The sequence below is a fragment of the Myotis myotis genome, unplaced genomic scaffold (assembly GCF_014108235.1).
Source record: "Myotis myotis isolate mMyoMyo1 unplaced genomic scaffold, mMyoMyo1.p scaffold_m19_p_5, whole genome shotgun sequence".
NCBI lineage: Eukaryota > Metazoa > Chordata > Mammalia > Chiroptera > Vespertilionidae > Myotis > Myotis myotis.
Window position 1 is genome coordinate 95430462 of NW_023416357.1, and position 16449 is coordinate 95446910.

The 16449-nt window shown below is 41.4% G+C and overlaps 1 protein-coding gene across 1 annotated transcript in view; it reads left to right on the top strand.

Annotated features, from left to right (window-relative positions):
- GRIN2A (glutamate ionotropic receptor NMDA type subunit 2A) overlaps positions 1-16449 on the top strand; it is a 176728-nt gene that overhangs the window by 74454 nt on the left and 85825 nt on the right. The window lies entirely within an intron of this gene.

The window sequence follows — 16449 nt, forward strand, 5'->3', positions numbered from 1 at the left end:
TGTAAAGCATCTAGCATAGGGCCCGGCACATAATAGCTAAAACTTAATAAATGGGAACTATTATGTAAAGTGCAATATGGATTTTTAAATGATAGTTATTAGGGTGGTTTTTGATGGGGCTTTTGTTTTGCTTTATACTTGGAGGATTTTTAGAAGCTTGCTGCTGGCATTCTCTTTTTTTCAGAGGAGCTGGGCCAAAATTTAAGATGAACACACTCAAGAATCATCATCCCTTTGTTTTCTCTTTGAGTCCCACACAAGGAGGTGAATGCTGAGACATATACGATTAAGCAAGTCCTCAGCCAGCAGTCAGAAAAGTAATTATTTTCTCTATTTGCTGTACTTTTTGGTCCAACTTACTTGAATGCACATTAGTTTACTGCTCTGAAATATTGTAATAATATCTTCTTCACCTTTTTGTGACTCTCCACCATGAAGGTCAAATGAAATGAGACAATAGACAGCAACTGGGCTATCTAAACCCTGGGAATTTAATATTATTATCCATGTAATGACACAGCACTCTGGTCAGGGTGCCTCTTCCAACTATGTCTATCATCTGAAGTTTCCTTTTTCTATTTCTTTCTTTTGCTCCTCTTACAGCTTCTTAGCCAGTGAGCTCTAAAAAGTATTTCCATAGGTCACACTTCTTGGAATAAGGATCCAAGAAAGCTAGGGGTATGAAATTAATGCTATGCCTTAATTGTGCAGAACCTCAAACCAGCAAATGGAATTAGAAATAAGCATCAGGTCTTTGGACTTATTGATAGAGCTAAAGTAATGCCAGGCTGCTCTTGGCAGAACCTTCTTCTCTGTGCACAGAATTATATTAATAGGCAAACCCGTTCTGTCTACAGTAGGGAGCCGTAAGTGAATAACATATCTGTCTCCCCTTAGGGCACAAAAAGCAAATGCATTTCCTAAGTGTCATTTTGATATACAAGCCCTGGGCCTGGAGTATTGATAAAATCAATGCCTTGCCTCCCCTGTTCTGGAGTTACAGCCGGCATCCCGCATCCAGGGGTTCACGTCAACGTCATGAGACACGCACATTGTAGATGGGATGGAACTAACCTTGTCTGAATACCTACTATGGGCCAGACTGTAGTGAACAGGGTAAGTGCTTTGTAGGCATTATTTTATTAATTCTCACAATAATCATATGATATGATTACTCCTATTATCCCGACTTGACAGAGGAGGAAAGGAAGGCCTGGGAAATAAACTTAGCCAAGGTCACACAGCTCATAAGCAAAGAAACTGATATTCAGACTCAGTTCCAGCTGACTCCAAATCCACATTATTTTTAGTACATTTTAATTACCAGAAGAGACCAACAAAGTTGATAGTTGATTACAGGAAGGTCAGGGTTATGGTGGTCATGTTGGTACATGTACTTATTCAGTGGTTTACATAATAAAATTTTATGCATCTTCTATATAAGAGGCCCTGAGCTGGGTATAAGGGATTCTAAGGCCAACAGAGAGAATACAGTCTCCCAGCCCCCTCAGTGAGTCAGCGAGGGCAGACAGGTTAGCATATGACTACTTGTAATACTTGATGAGATAAACAAAGAGGAGATCACCTGACCAGTTTTACAGGCTTAGGGTCTGCTTCCCAGAAGAGCTGTCCTCCATGTAGAGTTCTGAAGGTCAAGGAAAAGGGTGCAAGGCAGAGAGTAGGAAAGCTTTTTCTGTGCAGGGTGAGTAGCATCTATTCAGAACGGGCAGTGAGAGAAGTTCATTGTATTCAGAAGCCTGTGATTAGTTCTGTGGGATTCATGAGTCAATGTGGATGGGACAGGTGTGGAATGGGAAGGTGGTTGTCCGAAATGAGGTTCGCATGAGTGCAGAGACCTAGAGAGGCTTGGAAATGGGCTGGTCATATGGACTATGGTCAGGCATTTTCACTCGATTCCAAAACCAGCAAAAGGTTTTAAGGAGCAGAGTGGAACGATCACATATGCAGAGCTATTTAGAGTGATGGCTTAGGCTGCTGCTTGGAGGATCTGCTGAGAGGAACACCATCTGGGGCAGGGACACCCATCAGAGGTCAAGACTAGGGTGGTGGTCACAGAAAAGGCACAAACAAGGGAAAATATTCAAATATTATAGCTACCAAGCCTTGGCAATTGATTTAATATATATAGGGGTGTAGGGAGAGGAATGAATATTTCCAGGGTTGGGGTTTCAATAACTCATATTTGGCACATGGAAGAGAAATTGTGCTTTTTGAAAAACTGTTGAAGGTGAAATGATAAGTTCTACTCTACGCTCACTAAGTTTGAGGTTTCTTGGAGGCATTAGAGAGGAGCTGACGAAAGATAGTAAGGTGTGAGGGTCATCGACATAGAGATGATTAGTGAAGAGTGGACAGTAGCAGAGGCCTGAGCATAGATATCTGGATGCACCAGGGAGGGGAAGGACACTTAAAATATGTGCAGAGAAAGAGGAGCTCACATTCTGGCAGAGTTGGAGATGGCAAAGAGGTGGGGAATAGCCTAGAAAGGGCAGGATCATGACTGTCTAGGGCAGGAAGACTCAAGGAGGGCGGGAGTAGCTTCAATGTCAGATGTTGGATTTAGTGATGAATAAGTGACTGCTGATCTTGGTGAGGCAAGAAGAGGTTGGTACCCAAGAGGACTGTGTCCAGAGCAAAAATAATGGGATTAGTGTTTGGCTAGAGGAGAGATGCCTCTTTCATTATTAAAGGACCGGAGAAGGAAGATATGGGCAGAGGCAGGTAAGTTTCTGGAGTGTGTGGGTTGTCTACAGACCCTGTGAAATAAGAGACAGATTCATCAGCTAGGAGTGAGGACGGAGCTGGCGAAATTGCAGTCTTGTGGGCAGGTGTGAAGGCTTGAAATAGTTTATAGAGAATGGGAGATAGCCAATCAGGAAAAGGGAGAAGGATTTCCAGCCAGAGAGGGAGTCCTTACATTTAAAGTGGTTTTGTAAGATTTTTTGCCCGTACTCTGTGGTTTACAGGTGAAGAAGTGGTTGGACTGACTCAGAGTTGGGGGAGGGTAATAGTGCCAGGTGGGTATGACAGGAGGACAAAGTGGGAGCAAGATAATTGTGGGTATGGCATAAAAAGCTACAACAACTATTGATTTGATAGATGAAGAAGTCTAGGTTGGAACTGGGAGGACATGGAGGCATGGTGAGTAGCTCAATTGGGAGAAAGTAGGGCCAATGGCCAAAATAATATTGGAGAAGAGACATGAGGATAGCTGAGTGAGAGTGCTGTGAATTATCTAAATTTAGAAACTTTGAAATCAAGCAATTCTAAGTGAATTTCCCCTTTATAGAAATGGGCAGTTAAAGTGAACTGAAGGTGATCAATAAAGGGAAGGTAAAACAAAACAAAACAAAACACTGACCTCTAATTTTATCAAAATAGCCTGACAAATATGAACGGATTTATAAAATAAATTATACAATTATATGAAAATCCCAAAAGATGTGGATGGTGATAAATATCAGCCCTACATGGATGAAATCACCAATATTATCCTCAGATGTTGAGTAACTCATTAAGGGATCCCAAGGCCATTTGCCAAGTTGAACTCAAATGCCACCGAATTCCAACGTGCACATAAGGATTTTACCCCAATGGGGCTTCTGTGATCTTATCTCAATGTTTCCTCTATTCCTCTTTCTTTTCCAATCTCCTTGTATATTGTGTATTTCATCCAATTTAGACAACTTTTAAAAAATACATTTATTAATTTCAGAGAGGAAAGGAGAGGGAGAGTGAGAGAAATATCAATGATGAGAGAGAATCATTGATGGGCCACCTCCTGCACATCTCTTACTGGGGATTGAGCCCACAGCCTGGGCATGTGCCCTGACTGGGAATTGAACTGTGACCTCCTGGCCCATAGGTTGACACTCAACCACTGAGCCACACTAACAACTTCCTAGTGCACAAACATGTCCCTTAAACTCAATTTCTATGCTTTCACATTATTCATTCAACCCAGAAGTCCAAGTTTCGACTGCCTGCCACCATGAAAGACAAATTCATGAGACAGGTTCTGGTGAAAAGGAAAGAGATTTATTCAAGTGCTGGTCACCTGAAGAGATGGAAGACTCTTGTTGCAAAGCCCACCTCCTCACTTGAGTGCAGGCAGAGATTCTTATTTAAGAGGGAGAGAGAAAGCAGAATAAAGAAATAAAGCGGAGAGTGTTGACAAGTTTCCTATGTGCAGGCCAGCACAGCCCATTCTGTTAAGGATCTTAAAACTGGTCAAGTGATGGTCTAGTGTGCATCAACTTGGTTCTATGGTTGAAGGTCAGCAAATCTCCTGGAACTGGGATGCCTGAATGTCAGAGTATGTACCTTCTGAAGTTAGCTCCTAGGGTTCTTATACAAACATGCTGCATATCTACAAGCTACATATTAGTCAGAGTCAGTATTTCCAGAAACAATGTCAAAAGAATGGTGGGGTTGATCACAATTCCCCCACTGTCACACCTTCTCTCTATTCTGACTTTTCAGCTCCTTTGCCTACTCCACAGCTCCCCTCAGTTGCCACTCCTTTCATAATTTATTTCCTCTCTCATCAGATTTTCTCTCTTATTTCTGGTGCCCTCTGCATTTATTTTACCTTTCCTCCTTTGGGACTTATCATTTTCTGTTTTATATTGTAATTAGTTCTGAGGGCATTTTATTTTACTTTCTCTCCTGTTGGGTGGGTCTCTTATGAACAGGGACTTAAATCAGGGGTTTGCAAATATTTTATGTAAAGGGCAGCTAATGAATACTAGTTTTGTATGTGGGCCATACTGGGTGTATGGCAAGTATTCAATTTTCTGTTTTAGTGTGAAAGCAACCATAAATAACATATAAGAAAATGAGCATGGTTGTGTTCCAATTAAACTTTATTAATGGACACTGAACTTAAAATCTCATATAATTTTCCCCTGTCAAAAAATATTATTTCATCTTTTTCAACCATTTAAAAATGCAACATTCATCTTAGCTCATGGGCTGTACAAAAATAGTTGGCCCTTGGGCTGAAGTTTGGTAATCCCCAGCTTAGAGCCTATTTACTGCTGATCACCAGTGATAGAACAGTTTATGACACATACTAGGCACTAGGTAAACATTTGCTGAATGAATTGACCAATAAATCAATGTCATCCAACCCTAAGTAACCGAACTCCTGGAAATAGCTTCACTTACTGGTTGTAACAGTCAGAATAATTAGGAACCTTGGGGTGCTAGCCTAGGCTACAGTTTGTGTGAATCTGAATTTTTTTTTTTATTTAACTAAGGTGACGTTGCTTATAAGCATTATAGTTGAACTTGAACTTGGGTCTTCTGACTCCATTTCTAGAGTTTTTTACCCTACTGAGTTTGCTGGTATAATTCAACAGAGAAAACAATGCTTGCCTGGTTAGTCACCATGATTGTCATTTCCTCCCAGTAACTCTACAGGGTTCTGGAATTGTTCATTGGTGTCCAAGATAAGGTTAATAGGTTTGGATGAAATTGGGCCAGACAGTAGAGGGTTCCTTAGGCTTTATTTTTGAAATACCAAGACTTAATCTGGCCCATCCCAAGGGGATCCTCGTCTCAACCACTGCTTTCTAATCATATTCTTACCAGTGGGCAAAGCTGTGGTTAAGCTTATTACTGTTTCCTCACCATTAAATCTTCTGCTGGCTTTAGTATTGCAGAGGATCCTCTCCCTGGAATACTTTAGGGCTCAGACAAGCCTGGAGCAAATAGTTTGGGGCCAGAACTGAGCAAAGAAAAATGATTGTCAAAATACCATCTTATCTACAGAGAATTGAAATTCTGATCCGTGTGCGTTTATCACAGTGATGGATTTCACCCATGCACAAGGGCTTCGGTTAGCATCTTCCTAATAACCAGCAGGGCCTCAGGCACCAACCCCTGGCTCACCCTTTCATATGGAAGGAGGAAAATGTCCATATCAAAAATATAAATTTATTGTTTTGCCCCAGATATGAAAACAAACAAACACAAATGCCCATCAGAGACCCGACATCAAGTTCCAAACACTTCAACTTTCACAATCCAGTAACTTTTCACGGATGAGGGGATAAAATGCTTTGCAGCTGATCGATACCCCCGGGTCTTATAACCTTATTTTTAAACTCCGCAGACATTGTCAATGAGGTTAACTTTGAAAGCTCAGGGCCAAGATCCAAATGAAGTTGGCCGTTTTACATAATACTGTGTGAGGAAATCCATCAGCTTTGGGCCTATTCCATCGCCTAAGTCAGGCTTCATGCATTGAAGTCTCCTGCTTCCCTGGTCTGCAACTTAATTACCTAGAACTTACCTCCTTTCATGAACTGTTGGACAGTCCAAAAGTTTGCTACTTTTCAAGGTTTTTATTTTTAAAAGTTGCCCAATAGTAAGAGGAGAAGTCACATCTGTATTCATACCCAACCTTGTCATAATTTCTAGGCTAGTAAGAATGACTCAATAATCCCAATAAATGCAAGGTGGTTCAGCAATTAGCCCAGCATCAGAGGATGCATCTCTTGACTGCATCCTAACTCTTACTGGCAACTCTATCGAGGGAATAAGAGCTGCTAAATGTCATTCAGGTAAATACTCCCAAAAAAGGGCTGTTTACTCTGCCAGATTGCAAACGGCATTTCATTTCTCTTACAAGTAGAAATGACACTGATCTTTGAAATTGACCCAAAAAAGTACATTAGAAGGTCAAAGAGAAACCTTGACATTTTTTCTAAATTGTCTTTGTGAAGGTGTCACAAGTAAGAATAATGGTTATCACTATTACTGTTAAAGAGGACTGACCTTGGGTCAAGGTCTGATCCAATATTACATCCTTATCCTCCCCCTCACCCTTTTCAGGTTCTGTGATTGTCCCATCTCCACCTCCCCAACCCCCCACATCTCCTCCTGGAGATGCAGATCTATGTGCATTCTGGTTTTCTTCTCCAAGGCAGCAGCCCTTTAAGCAGTTCAACCAAGTTTATGTTTGAGTTTTGATAATCACAGATGCAGCACTATAAACAGACTTGCGGGGCCTTGGCCGTCAGCATCTCAAGTACAGCATGACACAAAGGGAAGATGGAATCCTGTCTTCTAAGGCCCCTTATGTAAGGAATGGGGATGATTACAGAGGCGAAGAAAAAGGCTAATCAGCTGTTAGAGACTTAATTACATTCCGCTTGGTTGAAATCCCCAAATTAACTAATTGTCACTCAGGTCACATTTGAGCGGTGGATTTTTCCCCCTGATCTCTTACTCTAATCGTTTCTTGGATGTCAGTGTTAATAGCAGTAGAATGCAACCTCCAGCCGGCAAGAGCTCACTGCGGCCCTGCTGGTGGAGGCATTTTCATGGTGGAATTCAAGGTCCTTAGAAGAATCAATTCATGGGTAAAGTGAGGAAATAAAACTGGTGTACACGAAAAAAAATGTGCAAGATGACCACCTCTGGCTGTACCTCACAGAAAAGGAAGACATTGCCCCTCCACAAAGTGGGGAGACTGCACAGTGCGAGGCAGAACTCAGGTGCTCCAGGCCCCCAGGCCACCACTTTCTGCAGCAGATCCATGGAACATTCCAGCAACAAAGCCAAATGCTCCTGTTTGCCTTAATATTTCGCAAAGCAAGTCTGATGACAGTCTTGGGGACATCAAAGGCTGATAATGGTCCCAGGCTCTCAAATCAGGTAGTCTGAGCTCAGATTCCAGAAGCTCTCAGTCACTGTTTGCTCTTGGGCAAGTCACTTAAGCCCCCCCCCCCCATTTCCTAATCAGAAAATTAAAGGTTATAATGGCCTTTTCTTTACAGGTCTGTGAGGGTAAAGAGAAAAAAAGGCATGGTGGGGTGGTCCTTCAAGAATTGCCAGTTATTATACTTATTAATTATTTAATAGTCCTTATTACAGCCTGCAGTAGATTGATTGATATGGAAGTTGCTCAATAAAGGACTCCCAAGAACATGTTACAAAAATTAATTAGTAATTGTGAAAGAGCTTCTTTTTTATGTTCTGCTGAATTTTCAAGCCTCTCATGTTATATCATTCCAGTGTGGAACCAAAGAAGATAAAAAAAAAAACCCTACTATTAACTGTTTAGCTAATTACCAGACACATCACTTTTGAGAGCACACAAAGAATTAGAAGAAAACCAGAGAAATAGAACTTGGGGAACAGAGGAACTCCGGAGGATGGAAGATTATACATGAACTTCTAAAGGAAATGGTGGCTCATGGTCCCAGAGACTTTCACCAAATCTGAGGTCGAACAAGCACTGAGCTCTTCCGCTGTAGGCGGAACATCAAGAGAAGAGAAGCAAATAGGCAAGTTGTTTTATGGAAATAACAATGATCAAAACACATCTCCATGAATTTCCATCTCAGTGCTGGGTTCCAAAATAGCTGACATGGTTATCCATGAAGATATTAGATTATCCTGAGAGCGGTTATTATAGGAGAAAAAAATCAACTGCTCCAATGTGAGCTGTGTAACAATTAGGCAATTCTGAAATTTCAACTGAGAGGAATTTAATTAAGGCTCTAATAGCTGATTAAACTCATTTAGATCTGCTGGCAATTGCTACTGGTTACATAAGTAACCCAAGAAGAAAGATTTCCATCTTTTCTTATGCCGTATTCAATCCTGCTGGGACCCACAGGCACAGTCCTTCAGGTGCTTAGACCACCTGGAACAGAATGACTTAGACCTTGGTTGAAAAGCCAGGTTCCCAGGCCTCCTCCCAGACATACTGAGGCAGGCACTCCTGAGAGCTAGGAGTCTGCCTTCTTAATTAGCCCCCAATGAGAGGTTCTTATTCATGCTGAAGCCTCATAGACCCATTTAAGACAGTGCCTTCAAAGGTAGCAGACATTGTCCCCTCTGTATCTGGAAAGCAATTCTTAGTGTCACTCTGCCAGTGGCATCTGTGGCCCCAGGGCATTGAAGACAAAATAGGTTTGACCCACATCTGCTTTCCAGCAGTTTCTTTTTAAAAATATCTGTTTTTAAATTGATTTTAGAGAGAGAGGGAAGGAGAGAGAGAGAAAGATTGATATGAGAGAGAAACATAGATTGGTTACCTCCTGCATGCACCTCGACCGGGGAACAAACCCACAACCTGGGTACATGCCCTGACCAAGAATCAACCAGCAACCTTTTGGTGCTCAGGACAACACCCAACCACCTGAGCCACCCGCCCCGGGCAACAGTTTCTTTGTAACAGAAACTGAATATACCGTGAAGGGGAAAGTTGGGTTCCGATAAGACGTTTTGTTTCAGCAGACTCTAGCTGTTTTGGATGAAATTTCACTTGGGATTTGGTTTAAAAAAAAAAAAGATACCATTGGACTCAATTGCAAGGTTCTCCAGATAGAGTACATTTCAACTTCATATCAGGCCGTGGCTTACACATCTGTACTCTAGTTTCCTGATCAATCAAATTGAAATCTGTGTCAGGTTTCAAGCAGCAACCCAAGACAAACTTACTTGTGTGTAACCCTGCTATCAGCTTGCTTACAGTATTAGATTTGCATGCAGAGGCATGGAGGTGATGCTAATCGATGATAGTTATGCTAAATATGGACATTAAATCATTTTAAATTTCCTTCACGGCCATTTATCTCATGTCCTTTGGAAGACTTTATATTTCGGGTGGAGAGAAATTGGCCTCCTTGTTTGCCTTGTTTTTCTCCTTAAATTTATCTTTCTGAGGAGTTAATTACGCATTTTCTCTAGCTTGGGAGTAAATCATTGCTTATTATCCAAAGTGAAATGTTTTCCGATGTTTTGCACACACGGGGTGTTTGTTTGAAGGCCTCTTTCCACCTTGGTTATGAAATCACCCAACGAGCTAACCGGGGACAGGCAAGCTAGACCCCAGGCAGCGTGAACTCTGCTTCCGTCGTCAGTTTTAATAAATTTCCTTTCTGATGTTTAATTTTGTAATCCCTATTGTCTTACCTCCAAGGAGAGGAGCTGAGTAAACAGGTCATTTTCCTCTTTTAACTTTGAATTCCAAGTAAAAATGGATGGTATGCTGCAGTCTGAGTCGAGCTCAGTTTAGCAAATATTTATTGAACTGGCTTGTGGGTGAATGCCATAGCATGTCCGATGGGGGGTGGGGGGGGTGGGGGGTGGGGTCACATGGTTGTGGAAGCTGGCCAGGCCAGATACTCAACAGAACTGTAATTCAGTGCAGCCTGGGTCATCGCTCCCCACTTACATACAGTTATACAATTGGTCTCCAAGTTCTATTGATTCTACCACTTTGAGATCTCATGAGTTATGCCGGCCTCACCGATATGGTCCTATGTGAGCCTCAACCAGATTAATGCAACTGCCTCCTAACCCATCTGTCTGAATTGACAATTTTTTAGCCACAAGCCCTGTCTCTGGTAAGAAGTTTTGGTAAGAAGTTTTCTAATACACCAGATTGATTTAGCCCTCCCCTGATTAAAAGTCTTCAGTCACCCCGCCCCTCCCCTCCACACCCCTCAGTTGCCCCGAGGATAATGATAAAACCTTTAACTAGCCACACCATAACTCTTCTGGTCTGGCTCATAGTTGGAGCCACTTCCTACAGGAAGCATCTTTGGGTTCCTTCCAGAGCAGGTGGCTGTCTGCTTCAGTAGCATCCTGTGCTTACCCCAGCAGGCAGTCATCTCGCTTTATTGCCCTTGAGCTTTAACTTCTCTCCAGCCAGACTGGAAACTGAGGGTGGGGACCGGGCCTGGGCCTGTTCACAGTTGTAGCCCCAGAGCCTCCTGCAGTGCCTGGCACAGGGTACAGCACCGGATGCATGTGTATTGAGGGCATGAATGGACAAGTGGGAGAATTCAAAAAGAAAATGTTCTGGAGGCACAGAAGATGCAAAGTGAAATCCAGCTGGAGAATTAGGCTCCATGGGAGAAGTGGTATTTGAGCTGGACCTGGAAAGAATGGGTAGGATTTCAAACTGTGCCGATAATAAGGTGAGGAATTTCAGGTAGAGAAGAAATAGTCCAGGCAAAGTAGGAAAGTGGGTGTTGTTCAAGGTGTGTGTGGTGAGAACTGAAAACTAGATACATCATTGTGGCTTAGTAGTGTGTGTGTGTGTGTGTGTGTGTGTGTGTGTGTGTGTGTGTGTATGTGTGTGTGTGTGTGTGTGTGTGTGTGTATGTGTGTGTGTGTGTGTAGAAGTGTGTTTAGGTACGGGCTAGGTATGTGTGTTTGTGTAATTGTGCATGTGTGTGAGTGTATATATGTGTGTATTGTGTATGGGTAGGTATGCGTGTATGCATGCAGGTGTGTGTTTATAGGTTTATGTATGATGTATAGGTATGTGACATATATACACATATACACACATGGACATTTATATGTATATGTAGTGAGTATGTGTAGGTATGCATAGTGAGTATGTGTGTTTTGAAGGTGCACATGTTTTAGTGTGAGAGTATGTATAGGGTGTACAAGAATGGGAAAGAGAGAGATCAATGAGAGTGTAACAAGGTTAGTTGGACCTATATCACAGGGTCCTTTAATGTAAAGGGGAGTCTGGTTTGGATTCTGTAGGCAGAATGCATCATGGAAGGAGTTGAGTAGGGGTGTTTAGATATATGTTTTAGGGGATGGTTTGAAAAACCAGGAGGCCAGTAATAAAGAGATTTTAATTGTCTCTTGTAAGCATTTTGTGAATATATCAAATAAGATCCAACACTCATATCTCTGAAAGGAGAGCCACACACATCTATTAACCTTCTTTCTTGCAGCCTAGATGACATGTCTCTGAATTTACCCAGACACGAAGGGGTAAATATTAACTTAAGAGACTCTATTCTGGGAAAGTATTGGCTGAACTTTTCAAGAAGTAATCACTGCCCTTTCACAAAATGCTTTTTAGGACCTTAAGAGCAATTCGCTTTCTAAAAGCAAATTTAAATTTTATTAATAAGAATGGATAAAAAATCATTACAAAGTTAATTTACCCTTTTCATATTTCTTTTAACAAAATAACTTTTCTCCATCAGAGGTCAATTAGTTTTCTTTGTCCTCAAAACTTCAATATACTTGCTGAAAACACTCAAAGGTTTATCACCAAAATGCAGTTTATTTTGAAGGTAAAAAATTTTTTTCTTCTCTCACACAGTCTATTTGGGTGAGTTTGGGACTGTTTTTAAGTACAAAAAAAAAATTCGTAATAGAGATAAAAATCACCTGCCCTCACTTTTTTTCTTGTGTATAAAGTGTTTATAAGAATTAAGCTAGTGCTAAGAATGGTACCTAATACATAAGTGCTTAGTGATTGTCAACTTTTATTGTTATAAGAGCTCAGGCAATACCATCAAGATTTTATTAATCTCTGCTTTATTTTTTAGCTCCATGTTTAATCTCTGATTGGTTCTTTTGTCATGCCCACCCTATCTTACTAGTCCCAGCAAAAGTCCCAGGGAAAATTCCCATTGGCTCAGCCTACGTCATTCCTTAGGTTACAAGATTCCATAGCTGAGGCATATAAGGATACACTGATCAATCTACTAGCATTTTCTGTCTCATGAACATTTTTTTTAATTCAAGCTGTGTGTTCATTCATTCCATTAACAACTATCCATTAAGTCCCTCCTTGTGCTAGAGCCTGAGTTAGAAGCTGGGGACATAGAAACCAATCTCTGCTAGACTGGGGAATCATTATCTAACAAATGTAGCAAATACATAAATATATAGATTGTTGAGGTATACTATTATTAAGCAAATGGAGGTTAGATATTTAAATCAAAGTAAGAATTTGTGAATGAAATGACGTGATAGTTGGGACTTTCTTTAATATAGCATGGAAAAAGTGGCGGAGTATAAATGAAACAAGACTGGCATGAGTTGGTAACTAATGAAGCGAAATAATGGGAATATAGAGATTCATTTTACTGCTCTCTTTTGTATGAGTTAATTTTTTTTCATAAAAAAGGAAGAATTTGGATTGAGGAAGCAAAGAACCTTCACTTTTGGACAGGTAATATACAGAAATATGTTCATGATGACTTCCATATATCATTTTCCATTTTGGCTAAACAGACTAAATTAACTCTTAGGGTAAATCTCAACTCCTTGACAGGACCTACAAGACTTTGCATCATCTGGCCCATGCCTTCTTGGAGTACTCTTCCTTCCTCCACTCCCTCTTACTCCCCACCCTCTCATCTTAGATTTATAATCTCAGTTTGTGTCACCTCCTCTGGGAAGCCTCCTGTGATTTCTTCCCCCCTCTCTTCTCTCATATACCTACTCACTTTTTTTTTTTCTTCCTCCTGGTCTGCATGATATATACTTTTGTGTGATTATTTGACCCATGTGTGTCTTCCCAATTAGCGTAAGAATTCCATGCAAGTTTGTTGTTTTCTCTATAGTATCCTTAGTGTCTAGCACAGTTCTTGGTACTTAGTAGCCACTCAATAAATACTTATGTTTATAAACACTGGGCTCATTTATAGTCCTTTGAAATAAGGATATCAGAGGGGAAATATAAGGATGTCTGTTCTCCTCTGTCTGGTATATAAAATCTTGAAGTTGAGATATTTGGTGTCTGGAATGGGAGCCTGTCAGACTCAGAGAAGTAGACAAGTGCTCTGAGGATCTAGGGCATTGTTTACACAGCAACTTCAGCTTCTGGTCAAGTTTTTCCACCTACCACTCACTTCCACCCTCCTTGGCCGACTCATGGGTACTTTCTTAGACATGTTGGGAACGGAGAGAGAGAAGATTTAGGAAGTGATTGCACTCTGGGAACTCATAAACCTTTGCAACCTCTCTCTCTCCATGAGTCAGCCTTGAGCTGGATGGAGCTTTTGCCTGCCTCCCACTGTGTAGGGTATGAGATGTGGTCAATGACATCACCATAGATCTGCTAGCTAAACAGTCTTTGCCTCTATTTAGGTATTTTGGGGACTTCAGTGCTTGTCTCTGAAGGAAGAAAGGGTACTGGAGCTATAATATGATGAATGCAGATCAATTAATAGATGCACTAGTAGGAAAACATCTTTAGATTCAGATAGCCCCATACTATTGCTCTGGTTCCACCATTTATTAGCTGTGCTTTTGTTGTCTGAATTGTGAAGTTGGAATAATAATCCTCACCATGTAGGATTTTGGGTGATATTGCCACATTTCCTGGCCCCAAAGTGATATTGTTACAATTATAACATCAAATGCTATGGTGGAGATAGGCGCAAAGTTCTGTATTACTAGGGAAGACAGGAATTCCTTTAAAGATTATGTGATATCTGAGCTACATCTGAAATGCCTACTACAACAATAATAAAATAATAGCAGCTACCATGCATGGTACTAGTAGGTACTTAACTAGTGCTAAGTTCTATACTCAATGTTTCTTGTATATTTTTGGCTCATATAGTCCTGAAAGGTGTATCCTGTTATTATCTGAATTTTACAGATAGAGAAAGCGAATCTCAGAGAGGTTGAGTGACTTTCCCAAGGCTTCTCAGCCAATGAGAAATTGTGTATATGTATATGTAGTGAGTATGTGTAAAGAAGCCATGATTGATACTTAGCTCTGTTTGACTCCAAAAGCCATTTGCTTGCCCACTGAACTACCATCTGGGGAAAAAAAACAAGGGGGGAGTTGGTATAACATTCCCCAAAAGGAAAAGTTTGGCTGTGTCTTTAATCTATTTATTATTAAAGGTTTGATCTTTGACCTGCAGCCAACTGATAGTTCCAAGAAGGAAGCAATTGTTCTGTTTTTATCTATCAGTGTTCCCGGGCTGGTGCCAGCTCAGAGTTGGTGTTCAATAAATCCGTGTTGAATGAATGAAGAATTCGATGGGCTCAACATTCTCTCCAGCTAGTGTTACATATCACAGCGTGGGTAGATGAACAAGTTTGACCAAACTACTCTGCTCCCCTTCCTATCTTAAAAAGAAAGGTACCCGTGAAGCTGGACAATTTTTTTTTAATTAGCCACATGGGATATTTCTCTACAAGAAGCAAAGATTTTCCGGTCCAAATGATGAGGTCATCTTAGAGAACATTGGCTGCCTTATCCACCCTCTCCCACCCCTTCACCTTTCCTGGTGTCCAGAGAGTCTGAATTCTCTTGAAGGACCTGCGATTCATTTCTGGTGACACTTACATTCCAGGGGGAGAGGCCGGTGGGTCATGTCGACACAGGCGAGCCTGGACTTGGCACTTAGCATTTCAGACGAGGCCTTTTTCTTGAGGCTGATATTACAAATAAAAGGCTGACCTGTGGTGTCAAACAACTGCACGTGGGAGGAGGGCAAAGAGAGAGAAAGTGCGATGCTGGGGGCAGCTTTCTCCCACGTGCATGCGAACAGTGCCAACAAGCTGTCAAATAAAATTAAAGTTCAAAACACACAGCCTTTAATTTGATTTCACTAAGATGCCGGCTGCTGCTCAGAGGGAACACATCGATTCTGTTTTGACAGGTCTTGATGTGTACTAAGCAGAAGTCTCCACTCGGTGCTGGATTCATAAAAGTTCACCTCAATCTGCAACTTAAGTAGAACCATATCTGAGGGTGAAGTGTTGCTTCTGTTTCCTCACCTGCTCTGTCCCTGGTGTTGTCTCTCCCCCTAATCTTCCCTCTACTTCACCTTCCTTTCCCCTTTCCTCTTTTTTTTATAGCACTAAAAAAACCTTCCTCCTTTTCATTGTCTCTCTTCTATACTTAAAAGGAAAAGTATGTGGTCCTTAACTCTGTGCCGGGCACTGTGCTGTAAGTTTTTCATAAATTGCCTTACTTAATTCCCACACATCCTGCCCTGGTCGGGTAGCTCAGTTGGTTAGAGCATCATCCCGATACGCCAAGGTTGTGGGTTCGATTCCGGGTCAGGGCACATACAAGAATCAACCAATGAATGCTTAACTAAGTGGAACAAATTGATGTTTCTCTCAAATCAATAAAACATTCTCACAACATCTTTATAAAGTAGTTGGAATTATGCCAACGTTAGGCACCTTTAAAGCAGGTGGAATAGTTTCAGATGAGAAACAGATGCTCATAGTGATTAAGAGCTTGCCTGGGGGTTGTACAGCTAATGAGTGGCAGAGTTGCGGATTCAAGCCCAGGTCTCTCTGATTCTAAAAATTCATGCTATTTTCATGACATCAGTGATCCTGAACTCTGGCAGGACTCGGGAATCACCTGGGGAGCTCCAAAAGTGTTAGGGCAGTGGTTCTCAGCCTTGGCTGCACATTAGAATCACCGGGGAATCTTTAAAATCCTGATTTTTGGTCTCATCCTCCAGAAATTCTGTTTCTTTGTTACTAATGTTGTGGCCCCACCCCATAACAAAGAAACAGAATTTCCGGAGGATGAGGCCCAGAAATCAGGATTTTAAAAAGATTCCCCGGTGATTCTAATGTGCAACCAGGGTTGAGAACCACTGTGTTAGTGCTTAGGCAAAACCCCCGTGATGTCATTAGTCTGGGGTGAGTCTGTGC